General features: G+C 42.9%; 1 protein-coding gene across 5 annotated transcripts in view; it reads left to right on the forward strand.

Moving 5' to 3' along the window:
• Positions 1-6,694: 6,694 nt before the first annotated feature.
• The window catches only part of kif3b (kinesin family member 3B), a 33,327-nt gene continuing 25,703 nt past the window's right edge, over positions 6,695-14,318 (forward strand). For 4 of the 5 annotated variants that reach the window (XR_013500305.1, XR_013500304.1, XM_078236625.1 and 1 more), the window contains exon 1: positions 6,695-6,755. The gene's annotated coding sequence lies outside the window, so the exon portion shown is untranslated. Of the gene's footprint in view, positions 6,756-12,030; positions 12,252-14,318 lie in introns of those variants that run through there. The other variant, XM_078236626.1, reaches the window with a different exon arrangement.

Here is a 14,318-nt window from a genome sequence, read left to right on the forward strand (position 1 = left end):
AAATGGATAAACAGCATATCAGTAGCAGGATTAGCTCTGTACTGCAGGAGAAAGCACAGTAAGAAGTCTCACAACACCAGGTTAAAGTCCAACAGGTTTATTTGGTAGCAAATACCATAAGCTTTCGGAGCACAGCTCCTTCGTCAGATGGAGTGGATATCTGTTCTCAAACAGTGCAAACAGACACAGAAATCAAATCAGAAATCAAATCAATGACGAAGGAGCTGTGCTCCAAAAGCTTATGGTATTTGCTACCAAATAAACCTGGTGGTCTTTAACCTGGTGTTGTGAGACTTCTTACTGTGCTTACCCCAGTCCAACGCCGGCATCTCCACTGCAGGAGAAACACAGTAAGAAGTTTAACAACACCAGGTTAAAGTCCAACAGGTTTATTTGGTAGCAAAAGCCACACAAGCTTTCGGAGCTCCAAGCCCCTTCTTCAGGTGAGTGGGAATTCTGTTCACAAACAGGGCATATAAAGACACAGACTCAATTTACATGAATAATGGTTGGAATGTGAATACTTACAACTAATCAAGTCTTTAAGAAACAAACAACGTGAGTGGAGAGAGCATCAAGACAGGCTAAAAAGATGTGTATTGTCTCCAGACAAGACAGCCAGTGAAACTCTGCAGGTCCAGGCAAGCTGTGGGGGTTACAAATAGTGTGACATGAACCCAATATCCCGGTTGAGGACCTGCAGAGTTTCACTGGCTGTCTTGTCTGGAGACAATAAACATCTTTTTAGCCTGTCTTGATGCTCTCTCCACTCATGTTGTTTGTATCTTAAAGACTTGATTAGTTGTAAGTATTCACATTCCAACCATTATTCATGTGAATTGAGTCTGTGTCTTTATATGCCCTGTTTGTGAACAGAATTCCCACTCACCTGAAGAAGGGGCTTGGAGCTCCGAAAGCTTGTGTGGCTTTTGCTACCAAATAAACCTGTTGGACTTTAACCTGGTGTTGTTAAACTTCTTACTGTGTTTACCCCAGTCCAACGCCGGCATCGCCACATCACCACTGCAGGAGAAACACAGTAAGAAGTCTAACAACACCAGGTTAAAGTCCAACAGGTTTATTTGGTAGCAAACGCCACTAGCTTTCGGAGCGTGCTGCTCCTTCGTCAGGTGGACTGTGTTTACCCCAGTCCAACGCCGGCATCTCCACATCACCACTGCAGGAGAAAGACAGCTGATGAGCACTGAAGATCATAGTTATGCCCAGCTAGAAACAGAAGCTCTCCCAAAAGCAGGATCCGATGCTAAAACCTCAGAGAATCTTTACTGAATCAGAAGAAGGGCTTCCAAAAATAAAGATAACTTGTGTGTGGTAATTATTTGCTGGATTTGGCTCAGAGAGTTAAACCTTATGTGAGCTAACATTTCAAGTTCACATGATCCTTTTATCAAAGCGAAAAAGCATAGAAAGTGGGAGGTAATTATACTGTAGGATGAGGGAATGAAACGGTAAGAAGTCTCACAACACCAGGCTAAAGTCCAACAGGTTTATTTGGTATCAAGAGCTTTCGGAGCATTGCTCCTTCATCAGGTGAGTGAAGGAGCAGCACTCCAAAGGAGCAGCTCACCTGATAAAGGAGTAGTGCTCCAAAAGCTCGTGATGCCAAATAAACCTGTTGGACTTTAGCCTGGTGTTGTGAGACTTCTTACTGTGCCCACCCTAGTCCAACACCGACATCTCCACATCAAGGGAATGAAAGATGAGTCATAGCCACAAAACAAGGGGAAAGGCTGCTAATGGCAGTCCATAGAGAGAATGGAAGGTGTGAATGGCCAAACGGCAGAGAAGCTAAAATCAGAGGGTAAGCTGTGACTGATGAAGATGTGGGAAGATGACGATCCTGCTCCCATGCCCACATGTCTGTCCTTGGCTTGCTGCAATGTTCCAGTGAATCTCAACGCAAACTGGAGGAACAGCATCCCATCTTCCGGCTCGGCACTTTACAGCCTTCCGGTCTCAACATCGAATTCAACAACTTCAGATGATTCGCTCTACCCCACCTCGACCCCTTTGTTTTCATTTCAATTATTTTTTAACTGTTCTCTATCTTTTATTTCTTTATTGTCTTTCCTTATTTTTCTCCCCCCACCCCGCACTCTTTCACCCTATTTTATCCTCCCTTTATCTCATCCTTTGCTTCCCCTTTCTCTCAATTTTACCTCTCTCCCACCCATCTCCTCCCTCACCCCCAGATCTTCATCTGTCACAGCTTACACTCTGATTTCAGCTTCTCTGCCGTTTGGCCATTCACACCTTCTATTCTCTCTATGGACTGCCATTAGCAACCTTTCCCCTTGTTTTTGTGGCTATGACTCATCTTTCATTCCCTCACCCTGCAGTATAAATATCTTCCACTTTCTATGCCTTTTAGCTTTGACAAAGGGTCATGTGGACTTGAAACATCAGCTCTTTTCTCTCCTTACAGATGCTGCCAGACCTGCTGAGATTTTCTAGCATTTTCTCTTTTGGTTTCAGATTCCAGCATTGGCAGTAATTTGGTTTTAAACCTTATGTGATAATTATTTTTGGACAAGGGACATTCCTAGAGTTTCGGAACGTAGATAGACATGGAATGGGGGTTGATTCAAGCATGTGCATGTAGCCTTTGTAGTTACATGCACTTAGTTTTGTGGCGCATTATTTACAATTTAATAAATATTCTTTTACTTCAGTTATTACAACAAGACTGAGCCTTTCCTCACTGGTTTACATATCTATCCTCACATTATACCAAACTGCAAAGTAAACAATTAAGAACCTGCATTCCAAGTAATCCTTCTGGTTTTTGGGAAACCCTTGCATCGAACATCAGCGGGGTTCCTAACATTTAGAACATGGAACCTTTTATAAAATGGGTTTCCCAGTGAAGGCAGCAACTGTTTGCAGATGTTGATGTTTACTTAAAGGCCAACAGTGCTGCTGGCGTTGAAAAGCCCTGGGTGAAAGTTGTGCTTGTAATTATGCTGTGTTTTTTTCTGGTGAAGTTACCATTCATATTTGTGCTTAAACTAATTTGTATAATCACGATGTGGAGATACTGGCATTGGACTGGGGTAGGCACAGTAAGAAGTCTCACAATACCAGGTTAAAGTCCAAGAGGTTTATTTGGAATCACAAGCTTTCGGAGCGCTGCTCCTTCATCAGGTGAGTGGAGAGGTTGGTTTCACAAACAGGGCATATATAGACAAAGACACAATTGCAAGATAATGGTTGGAATGCAAGTCTTTTCAGGTAATCAAGTCTTTATAGGTAAAGATAGTATGAGTGGAGAGAGGGATAATCACAGGTTAAAGAGGTGTGAATTGTCTCAAGCCAGGACAGTTAGCAGGATTTTGCAAGCCCAGGTCAAATGTTGGGGGGGTTACACGTAGTGTGACATGAACCCAAGATCCCGGTTGAAGCTATTCTCATTCGTGCGGAACTTGCCTATCAGTTTCTGCTCAGCAATTCTGTGTTGTCGTGTGTCTTGAAGGCCACCTTGGAGAACACTTACCCAAGGATTGGGGGCCGAATGCCCTTGATTGCTGAAGTGTTCCCCTACTGGAAGGGAACACTCCTACCTGACGATTGTCACGGGGTGTCTGTTCATCCATTGTCGTAGTGTCTGCTTGCATGATCACAAAAGTAAAATCTACTATAAACCACTTCAACCAGGCAGCATATTGGAATGCAATTGTTTATTTTGTCTTGCATTTAAAAATTGGTTTATCACAAAAAAACTAAGATTTTTAAGAAGGGTATTTGGTTCACCTCCCACGAGTAACCTCATTTATATCACTGAAAGTGCATTTAAGATTTACAGAACCGTTTAATAGTTTCATTTTTGAACGCGAATCAGCTGCTTAGTAAATTATTTTATAATACTTTTCAGCTGCTTAGTCAATTACTTTTTAATACTTAAACACTTTAAAACAAAATATATCTATTAGTGCCTTTGTGTCTAAAAAAGGAAACAAAGTTAATGTGCAGAGCCTCCTCGAACAGTGTAAACTCTGTTAATATAAAAGCAAAATACTGCAGATGCAGGAAATCTGAAATAAAAATAGACTCTGTGCTCCATCTTTTCCTGGGAGTGCATCTTCCAGGGTGATCTCATTTTACCAGCACTAAAGATCAGGGAAATGCAATTCACACACAAGGTAACTGGTGTTTTTCAAATTTCTTGTTCATTTACACTGGTTTGGTTGGTTTAAAGGAATTGGACTAGGAAAACCTACACAAAAAAGCAGGCATCGATGCTTACATGCTGGCTATTAATCAAAAAGGAGCAAAATTATTTTATGGAGTTAAAGTATCCCTTCATAACATTTCACTTCAAGCACTGCTGAATTCCACTCTGTCTAGAAATGTTTCCAATTGCCTCTCGAACCCATTTGTACTGCTTGCTTCGATTTACCTTGCCGGGCACCTTTTCTCATGGTGGCATGGCACGGTGGCATAGTGGTGAACACAGCTGCCTCACAGCGCCAGGGCCCTGAGTTCAATTCCAGCCTTGGGTAACTGTCTGTATTGAGTTTGCACGTTAACTTGCACGTTTCCTCCGGGTGTTCTAGTTTCCTCCCACAGCCCAAAGATGTGCAGGTTAGGTGGTTTGGCTGTGTTAAATTGCCCCTTTAGTGTCCCAAGGTTCGATGGATTAGCCATGGTAAATGTGTGGGGTTACAGAGATAGGGTGGGAAAGAGGGCCTGGGTAAGATGCTCTGTCAGAGAGTCGAATGGCCTCTTCTGCACTGTCGGGATCTATTCTCTGTTCTCTGAACTGAATGGCTGTTGAGTTGTGATATTTCAGGACATTTATCTACTCCCTGATTTCCCGAACTAAATGTGCCCTTTTCACTCCAGCTGCAGGTTTGGAGACATATGAATCGCTCAAAGGAACCAGCACACCTGTGCCAATCTCTATTTCTTTTTAGAGAAGCTGCAATTTAAAAGCGGCTTTTTACTCTTTGAGAGGAAAAAAACACCTAAAGTCTCTTTTCCTTTATAACTTTCCAATCACTGGGTCAAAATCCTGGAACTCCTTACCTGGGTGTAAATTGAGAGAGGTGGAAAATCAACAAGACCCTGGAGTCCTCGTGCATCAGTCACTGAAAGTAAGCATGCAGACAGTAAAGAAGGCAAATGTTGGCTTTCATAGCGAGAGGATTTGAGTACAGAGATAGGGATGTTTTGCTGCAATTGTATAGGGTGTTGGTGAGGCCACATCTGGAGAATTTGTGTGCAGTTTTGGTGTCCTTATCTGAGGAAGAATGTCCTTGCTATAGAGGGAGCACAGCAAAGGTTTACCAGGCTGATAGCAGGTCTATCAGATGAGGAGAGAATTCGGTTAGGATTATATTTATTTGAAGTTTAGAAGAGTGAGAGTCTCACAGAAACTTATAAAATTCTAACAGGATTAGACAGGGTAGATTCAGAAAGAATGTTCCCAATAGTGGGGGAGTACAGAACTAGGAGTCATAGTTTGAGGATAAGGGGTAACTTTTTAGAACTGAGGTGAGGAGAAATTTCATCACCCAGAGCATGGTGAATGTATGGAATTCACGACCAAGGAATGGAGTTGAGGCCAAAACGTCTGATTTCAAGAAGAAATTATTTATAACTCTTTGGGGCTAAAGGGATCAAGGGATATGGGGGAAAGTGGGGGGGATCAGAATATTGAATTCGATGATCAGCTGTGATCAAAATGAATGGGGAAAAGGCCAAATAGCCTACTCCTGCTTCTAGTATCTATGTTTTAACAGCACTGCGGGTATATCGATTCACAGTAAGAGTTTTAACAACACCAGGTTAAAGTTCAACAGGTTTATTTGGTTTATTTGCTACCAAATAAACCTGTTGGACTTTAACCTGGTGTTGTTAAAACTCTTACCGTGTTTACCCCAGTCCAACGCCGGCATCTCCACATCAGGTATATCTATTCCACAGGGACAGCAGTGGTTCGAGAAGGCAGTTCACCACCACTTTCTCAAGGGCAACTCAAGGACTGGCAGCATCTGTGGAGAGAAAAACAGAGTTAATGTCTTGAGTCTTTGAAACTGCAGAGAGGTGGACATGTAATTGGTTTTGCACTGTTGAGAAAGTTGGAGCAAATGGAAGGGCAAGGATGGGTTAGAGGTTGAGGGAAATTAAATGACAAAGATGTCATGGGCGTTTTTTGTTAGTTTTCTTTAAATGACACTGGGATAACACAGTTTATAGTTTAAATGGTTTAAAGTTTATTTATTAGTGTCACAAGTAGGCTTCATTAACACCAACGAAGTTACTATGAAAATCCCCCAGTCGCCACACTTTGGCACCTGTTCGGGTACACAGAGAGAATTTAGCACGGCCGATGCATCTAACCAGCACGTCTTTCAGACTGTGGGAGGAAACTGGAGAACTCAGAGGAAACCCACGCAGACATGGGGAAAACGTGCAGACTCTGCACAGACGGTGACCCAAGCCAGGAATCGAACCTGGATCCCTGGCGCTATGAGACAGCAGTGCTAACCACTGTGCCATGGAAAAAGGCATCTGTTAGCCTTTGCCACAGTGAGGCAACTTGACAAGGTCCTATGGTGTTGATTGCAGCCTGAGGCGCTCCGGCTCCGGATCGAACGCTCTCCGGGTTTTGGCTCCCACTCTGAATCCGGCTCCGCCTCTGTAATCCAGCTCCGGGGTTTCCTTCTCATCCGGGGCAGTGTCGCCGGTGCCGACTCTCCTGCGCTAATGGCTGACCGCCGCTGAGGGAACAGGTAGAGCCGCAGAAAGGCTTCAATCCGCCTCCTCCCCCGGGGCCGCTCTCCCTCTGCCCGTGTGGGTGCTCCGAGAGGCCGAGGAGGGCGGGGACGCTGCCCCGGCTGCCGAGTGGGCGTCCGCCGGCTGTGTCTGTGGAGCGGCCGGGCGCCTTGTTTTGCCGTTGCTAGGCCGCTGGTGATGGAGAGGCACCCGCGGGATGGGTGGGGGGGGGGAGCTCAGGTGAATGCGGGCAGTGGCTGGAGCTCACTGCAGGGCCCCGGGGCAGGGCAGGGGAGTCCAGCCAGGAGTGAGGAGGGTTGGTGTCGGGGAGAATGTCTTGTCCAGGACTGATGGGGGTGGGTGCTGAGGAGTATGTCTTGTCCAGGAGTGAGGAGGGTGGGTGTCGGGGAGAATGTCTTGTCCAGGAGTGAGGAGGGTGGGTGTCGGGGAGAATGTCTTGTCCAGGAGTGAGGAGGGTGGGTGTCGGGGAGAATGTCTTGCCCAGGAGTGAGGAGGGTGGGTGTCGGGGAGAATGTCTTGCCCAGGAGTGAGGAGGGTGGGTGTCGGGGAGAATGTCTTGCCCAGGAGTGAGGAGGGTGGGTGTCGGGGAGAATGTCTTGCCCAGGAGTGAGGAGGGTGGGTGTCGGGGAGAATGTCTTGTCCAAGAGTGAGGAGGGTGGGTGTCGGGGGGAATGTCTTGTCCAGGAATGAGGAGGGTGGGTGTCGGGGAGAATGTCTTGTCCAGGAGTGAGGAGGGTGGGTGTCCAGGAGAATGTCTTGTCCAGGAGTGAGGAGGGTGGGTGTCGGGGAGAATGTCTTGCCCAGGAGTGAGGAGGGTGGGTGTCGGGGAGAATGTCTTGCCCAGGAGTGAGGAGGGTGGGTGTTGGAAAGAATGTCTTGCCCAGGAGTGAGGAGAGTGGATGTCGGGGAGAATGTCTTGTCCAGGAGTGATGGGCGTGGGTGTTGCAACAATTCTCTGTTTCTGGTGGCAGAGGGAAGAAAGAGCAAAGACTGGGCATAGTGTTGGCAGAGAAGTTGGAAGGTGTAAGGCTCAGCGAATTTCTGGCCATTGCTGCCTCCCCTGGTTATTACTCTCAATTACTCCTGTGATCCTGGTTTACCCCTGGCATGTTTTGCATGTTCTATACACCTGATCTTGAATTATCAGTCAAGTGCTTTCTCTTCATTTTTGTAGTATATTTTATGCTGTGACAATTTTATGTACTTTGTGACATGTTCAGGTTTATCTAAATCCACCATACTGAGATTTCAATTACTTTAAAGGATTTCCCATGGTTTTCTGGGTGATTCTTCTACATGGCTGCCTAAAACTAATTGTAAAAGTCAGTTTGCATTGTGGTAAGCATAACTCTACCACATTACTTCATTTTACTACAATAACCAGTTAACACTTCACTGAAAACAAGGTCATTTCAGTGAGTCCAAAATAAGATCTTCAACTGTAAACCTGTATTTTACTGCAACACATGCTGTTTATTCCTATTGTACTATTGTTATCTCAGTGATTTGGGAAGTAATATCAGCCAGAGGACTGAGAATATATGTGGTGATTCCACTGCACTAAAAAAAATGCACCCTATGAACTCGAGCGTGGCTTAGTTGAATCCTTGTAGCTGTTTTCACAGGGTGAGGCCAGATTTATACCTTGCTCTTTGAGATATTCTCCTGTAGGCCGTTTAATATTATTGGAGACTGGTGCATTCCCATTAAAATTGAAATACAACTGGAATTTTGAGACTGGGATCAGCCAAACACTGGAGTTAATGGATTTTGTTTTGCTGCAGAGTCAGTAGTCTTTAACACCTGCAGAAGTTTAGTGTTGGTGCAAAGTTCACATCATGCTGGTGCGAAACTCGTAGTAAACTTAGTTTTGTTGCCACCTTTGTACTGAAGTATATTTAAATCCCTACATTGAGCACAAGTTGAAGGCTGTATAGAATATTGGTTATGTTCTCCACATTGCAATTTTTAAAGTTAGCATGAACAGAAATTAAAAGCGCGATCAGCGGATACTTTACATTGGCATTGGACATGGTTTGTTATTGTACGTCAGACTCACTCATACTATCGATAACCTGTTGTGTCCTGCAGAATTGATTAATCTCGTGGGTGAAGGTATTCTAATGTCCTGTTTATCACAGTCTGTTCAATTGATTTAACACTTTTAGTTCTATAATTTGAAATCCTTTGAAAGTTCTCTGTAATATGACTTTGTCCTTGTAATTTCATAACATCGGACTTTTATTTCCACTCCTGTACAGTGCAAATTATATTTGCTTGTACAGTAAGGCAAATAAATACACAACGGTGCAAGAAATTCCCTCATTGATTACAACTGTTTCCATAGCAACCAACAGTGTAAAGGCACAGAATCCACAAACGTTTCTTTTACTGGAATCATTCGTATTTCTCAGACTTCTGTGAGAGCAACTAATGCCTCTTATAAATTGAGTTTGTCTGATATATTGATATTTTTGTATCCCTAATTCACTCGGTCTATTGGCTCCAGTTGCTTTGCACCATAACTGTAGGATGCAGTATGAGAATTTACGTTCCGTTTTCTCATTCCTATCCCTCTCAAAGGGGCCTTTCTTATTCCCGAGAGTGTAATTAGGATGAAATCAAGGTTCTCAGATGTATTATATATTGTAATTTGTTCAGCTTCTCGTTTATTCTACTTTGAAATTACTTTTCTCTTCCCCTTGCATTGGTACAGTACAATGGGTACGTGAACAAAAATCATTTTCTATGATTTTATTTAATTTAATGTAATATTTATTATGGTGGCTGTAGGTTTACTTCAACTTTCTCTATCCAATAAAAAATGTGTTTTATTCCCACAAGTATGGTAGCAGAATCTTTGAGGCACAATTTAACTTCTAGATAGCCAGATGAACGGAGTGGGAATGGAGGGATACAAAAGAATGGTCTAGTTTGGACCAGGGAGTGGCACGGGCTTGGAGGGCTGAAGGGCCTGTTCCTGTGCTGTATTGTTCTTTGTTCTCTTTGTTGTGTTGGAATAGCTCTGGAGTATTTGGTTGCTAGCAGGAAAATTTAAATTTAGATGTTTATGAATTGATTCAATGGGTGGAACTGTGAGTTAAGAAGGGCAGTGGGTTCCATTTCTTACTCTCCCCTTTGCCTTACTAATGAGCAGTATTGACCCGCTCTGAAAATCAGTTATTGCGAATACAAGTAAGGACAGTAATAAAATAATGGGAAACTTTTAAAATCAAAATTTAGGTTAGAATAGCTCAATCTATGAATACAGCATCCAATATGAAACTAACTTTGCAGACTGGAAAAATATTGTACCAGGTTCAGATCCCAGCCTCTTGTGAGTTAATTATTTCATCGTTGCAAGGATCCGATTATTAGTCTCGGCAAGAAAAAAAAGCGTTCCTCTTCTTGATTTTCAGTGACTTCTGCATGAGAGAGTGTGCATGTAGCATGGCTGAAGACTAGCCTCGTCATTGCTACATTGCCTAACTCGTTTGCTAAACCGCCAAAACCCTGGACTCACTTATTAAGAGGCACAGGGAGGCAGCAGGATTCATAGAATCATAGAATGCATCTGGCTTGTTGAGTCCATGCCAGCTCTCTGCAAGAGCCATTTAAATGGTCCCACTTGCCCACTCTTAGCTGTACCATTTTTTTTTTGTTCAGCTGCTTCTGAAAGCAACAATTAAATCTGTCACCACCACACTCTCAGGCACTTTTGCTCATAATGATATTGGTTCTTTAAGTCTTTTCTGCAACCTTTATGAAGCCTCGTACCTTCCTTGAAGTGCAGTGTCCAGAATTAAACACAATCCCCAGTTGAGGCGAAACCAGTATTTTATAAAAGCTCATCGTAGCTTCCTTATTTTTTATGTTCTGCCGCTGTTTATAAAGCCCAGGATTCCATCTGCCATTTTAACCACTTTCTCCCCCTGCCATGCTACGTTCAACCATTTATGCACATATACCCACTAAAGAATGCTCTTTAGAATTGTAACCTTCATATTGCCTCTGTGCACTTTTCCTTCCAAACTGTTCCACTTCACACTTTTCTCTATTAAATTTCACTTGCACTTGTCTGCCCCTTCCACCAACCTGTCTATCAAGAAAGGCAGTGGTCCGAGTACCGATCCCTGGGGAATCCCACTGTATACCTGCTTGCAGTCCAAAAACAAGCATCTTCCACTGTTGTTACCTGTCACTCAGCCAACTGTGTATCCATATGGCTACTGTCCATTCATTCTGTGGGCTTCAATTTGTTTCATCAAAAAACTCTAAATCAAGTTGGTTAAATACAATTTGTCTTTAATAAATCCAAACTCGCTTTCCTTAATTAGTCAATTGTTCTCCAAATAACTGTTACTTTTGCCCGAGATGAACATTTCTAAGAGCTTCCCTACACTGAGGTTAAATTGACTGGCTTGTAGTTGCTGGGTTTATTCTTGCATTATTTTAAGAACAAGGGTTTAACATTTGCTATTCTCCAGTCCTCCCCATTGGCACGAGCAAACGGCTCCATAAAGACATTGGTCCCAACTAAAGTGCGACCCTCCCAGTCTTTACAAGTCACATCTCTCCCTGAACCAGTCCCAATATCTCTGGAATCTAAAGCCCCCACTCCTACATCACCATCAGCCACACATTCATTCGCGATATCCTATATAACCATTAGCATGTGATAGTGACAGCAATCTGAAGATGGCTATCCTTGAAATGCTGCTTTTTTTAGTTTCCTTCCTTTCTCCCTAACACATGCCTGCAAGGCCTCATCTTCAGTTGTTGATACCAGTCTGCTGTTCACCCTCCTCTCTCTGTGCTCTGCAGTCACTTAGTGACATGCTTGATCCTGGCACCAGGGCTACACTATACCATCCTGAAATCATATCTCCAGCTGCAGAAACACCTGATTCTTTCCCTAACTATTGAATCCCCTATACAGTTTCCAGTATTCCTCCTGAACCCCAGGACAGCTGAACCACCCATGGTGCTGTGGACTTGGCTTAACTATACTCTGCAGAGGAACAATTACTTTCATCAATATTCAGAGCTAAATAGTGATTCGAGAGTGCAGTTAATTAATGGTCTGGCAATCACCCATTTCCTCTCTTCTTGCACTCTCTTCAGCTGCAGGTGATCACCACCTGAAACATGTTATCCACAAATAATGAGTCTTGCAGCTTCAGTGCAATGATGTCAGCTGCTGCCCAAACTGTGAAACTCAGAGCTTGAGCACCTCCAACTGATAACAACACTTGCACCTGTGGTTGTCCAGGACACGGGAATGGTCCTGGAGTTCCCACATGGAACAGAATGTGCACTCCATAGGACTGCGATGCCTCTGCTTATTACACCAACTAACAACAGTAATAATTAAAGATTAAAAAACACTTGGCGGCGAATCACTGAACAAGTTGCTTAATCTCTCTTTTTGGAGCCTTTGTATCTGGGCTCTGATTCTTGAACAAATCAATCAGATGTTAAAAATACCAAAGGTAAGGATCCTTAACCTATGCAATTGCCTTAAAACCCTTTGGCTCTGCTTCTCACCCCTCTGGTCTTGGTTGTGATGTTACTTTTAGATTTTGGCTCCAACTGCTTTTGTTCGGCCTCCAATCATTGCAGTTTTTAAAATCCCTGCTCTGCTCCTGTGACTTTCTATCTGGGTTTCACTCTCCTGATACACTTTTTCAATCTCTGCTGTGATCGCATTCCTTTATATCTAGCCTCAAATCTCCAGGCATGCTTTTTGGAACCAAATTTTAACATAGACCTTTGCCTGCAGGGCAGGAAGAAATCTGTCTTGGGAAAGGAAAAAAGGATTTTTGCATATATCTATTATATTTAAAAGTATAAACCTCTTCAGTGAATCAGTATGTAAAAGCTATTTGTTCCTTGTCAATAGAGATGTGTGGGTTAGATTGATTGGCCGTGCTAAATTCCCCCTTAGTGTCAGGGGGCTAGCAGGGTAATTAAATGGGGTTATGCGGATAGGGCCTGGGTGGGATTGTGTTCGGTGCAGATTTAATGGGCCAAATGACCTCATGCACTGTAGGGATTCTATGATTCAATGAATAAAGAAAATCTTGATACTACTGAACATCAAAACCCAATATTGTCGCATGATCATGTGGTTTGTTTGCAAGAGCTGGGCTTTCATTTCATTTATCAAGTATTAAGAAATCAAATTCTTGCTCTATAGATTAATACACTCGAGTTTCTTCTAAAGCAATAAAATATTTCAGAATAGAAATATAAATGATAGATCATGACATATTCTCAGCTCTTTGTGTTACCATAGTGTGGACTTAATTTTAAATATAAATTTCTTATTCCCCCCCCCCCCCCCCCCAATTCCCCCCATGAGAGTGAGGCTGTGGTAAACTTGGAAACATTTTAGATGCAGCTAGAAATTTAGACTCGTGGATTTAGTAATACCTGGAGTGAATTATATATAGAATTATGGATGATTGGGAGTGAGTAATATGTTTAAAATTATCCCAGGGGTGCAGACTATGTTGCAAGCCATGGGGGGAAAGCGCAACTTTAAGTAATCAGTTTATTTAAGATTTATTTCAGCTACTATAGAATGCTGTAGTGAAATTGCAATCTCATTTACTGAAATTTAGCCAGAATTTCTACTGCCTGAATCAAATTGTGAATACAAAATTAAAGTGCATTAGCTAACATTTATCTAGAATGAAAGTAAATATATTTTATGATGTAACCCTATTGGATGGAACTCATTATCAATATTGAGAAATGATTCAGTCCTGGGTCAATACACGTAATTGTGAAAACAATGAGCTGTCTTCACCCTGAGGGCATCTTGCATTGTTTTGTGTGGCAACACTGTTGTGCATAAATGAGATCGATTAAGAACGTATTCAGTAGCTCTAAAATGGGTATCATTTAGTTGTTGTGGGCCATCAGTAGCAAATTGTATACCATTATAATCTGTAACCTCATAGCATGACATGCCTCCATGCACGCTGAGCAACTTGCTATTCATGGATTTCTGCAACTACACAACCTGCGCAAACTTTGCAACCCATCCACATCGTCACGATTTGCTTAAGCACAAGGTTCCTTCTAATTTTTGTTTGGAATGTGAGAGCAATTTTTATAAGTATGTAGCTGCCCACACCTCGTCTGCATGGATATTTTTGGGCAGCCCCCAAGCCATACAGCTAAATGGAATATTGCTTAAGCAGCTCACAGAAAAAGGAGGTTTCATGAACATCCCTATTATCAATTATCCAGCATGAGTGCGAAAGACAAGGCACCTAAGTTCAACCAAAAGTGCAGAGTGACTGATTCTTGGCATTATCCTGATGTCCCCACCATCCTAGACACCAGTCTAAAGCCAGGCAACAGTTGGGTGTACTGGATACAGCAAAGGTCCCTGACAACATCCTAGCTGTATTACTTAATCCCTGTGTCCCAAGTCAAAATCTTCAACCACCCTACTTAATGACATTGGAGGCACATTCATAAGAACATAAGAAATAGGAGCAGGAGTAGGCCATCTAGCCCCTCGAGTCTGCCCCGCCATTCAATAA

This window comes from Mustelus asterias, chromosome 20 (genome assembly GCF_964213995.1).
Source record: "Mustelus asterias chromosome 20, sMusAst1.hap1.1, whole genome shotgun sequence".
Classification (NCBI taxonomy): domain Eukaryota; kingdom Metazoa; phylum Chordata; class Chondrichthyes; order Carcharhiniformes; family Triakidae; genus Mustelus; species Mustelus asterias.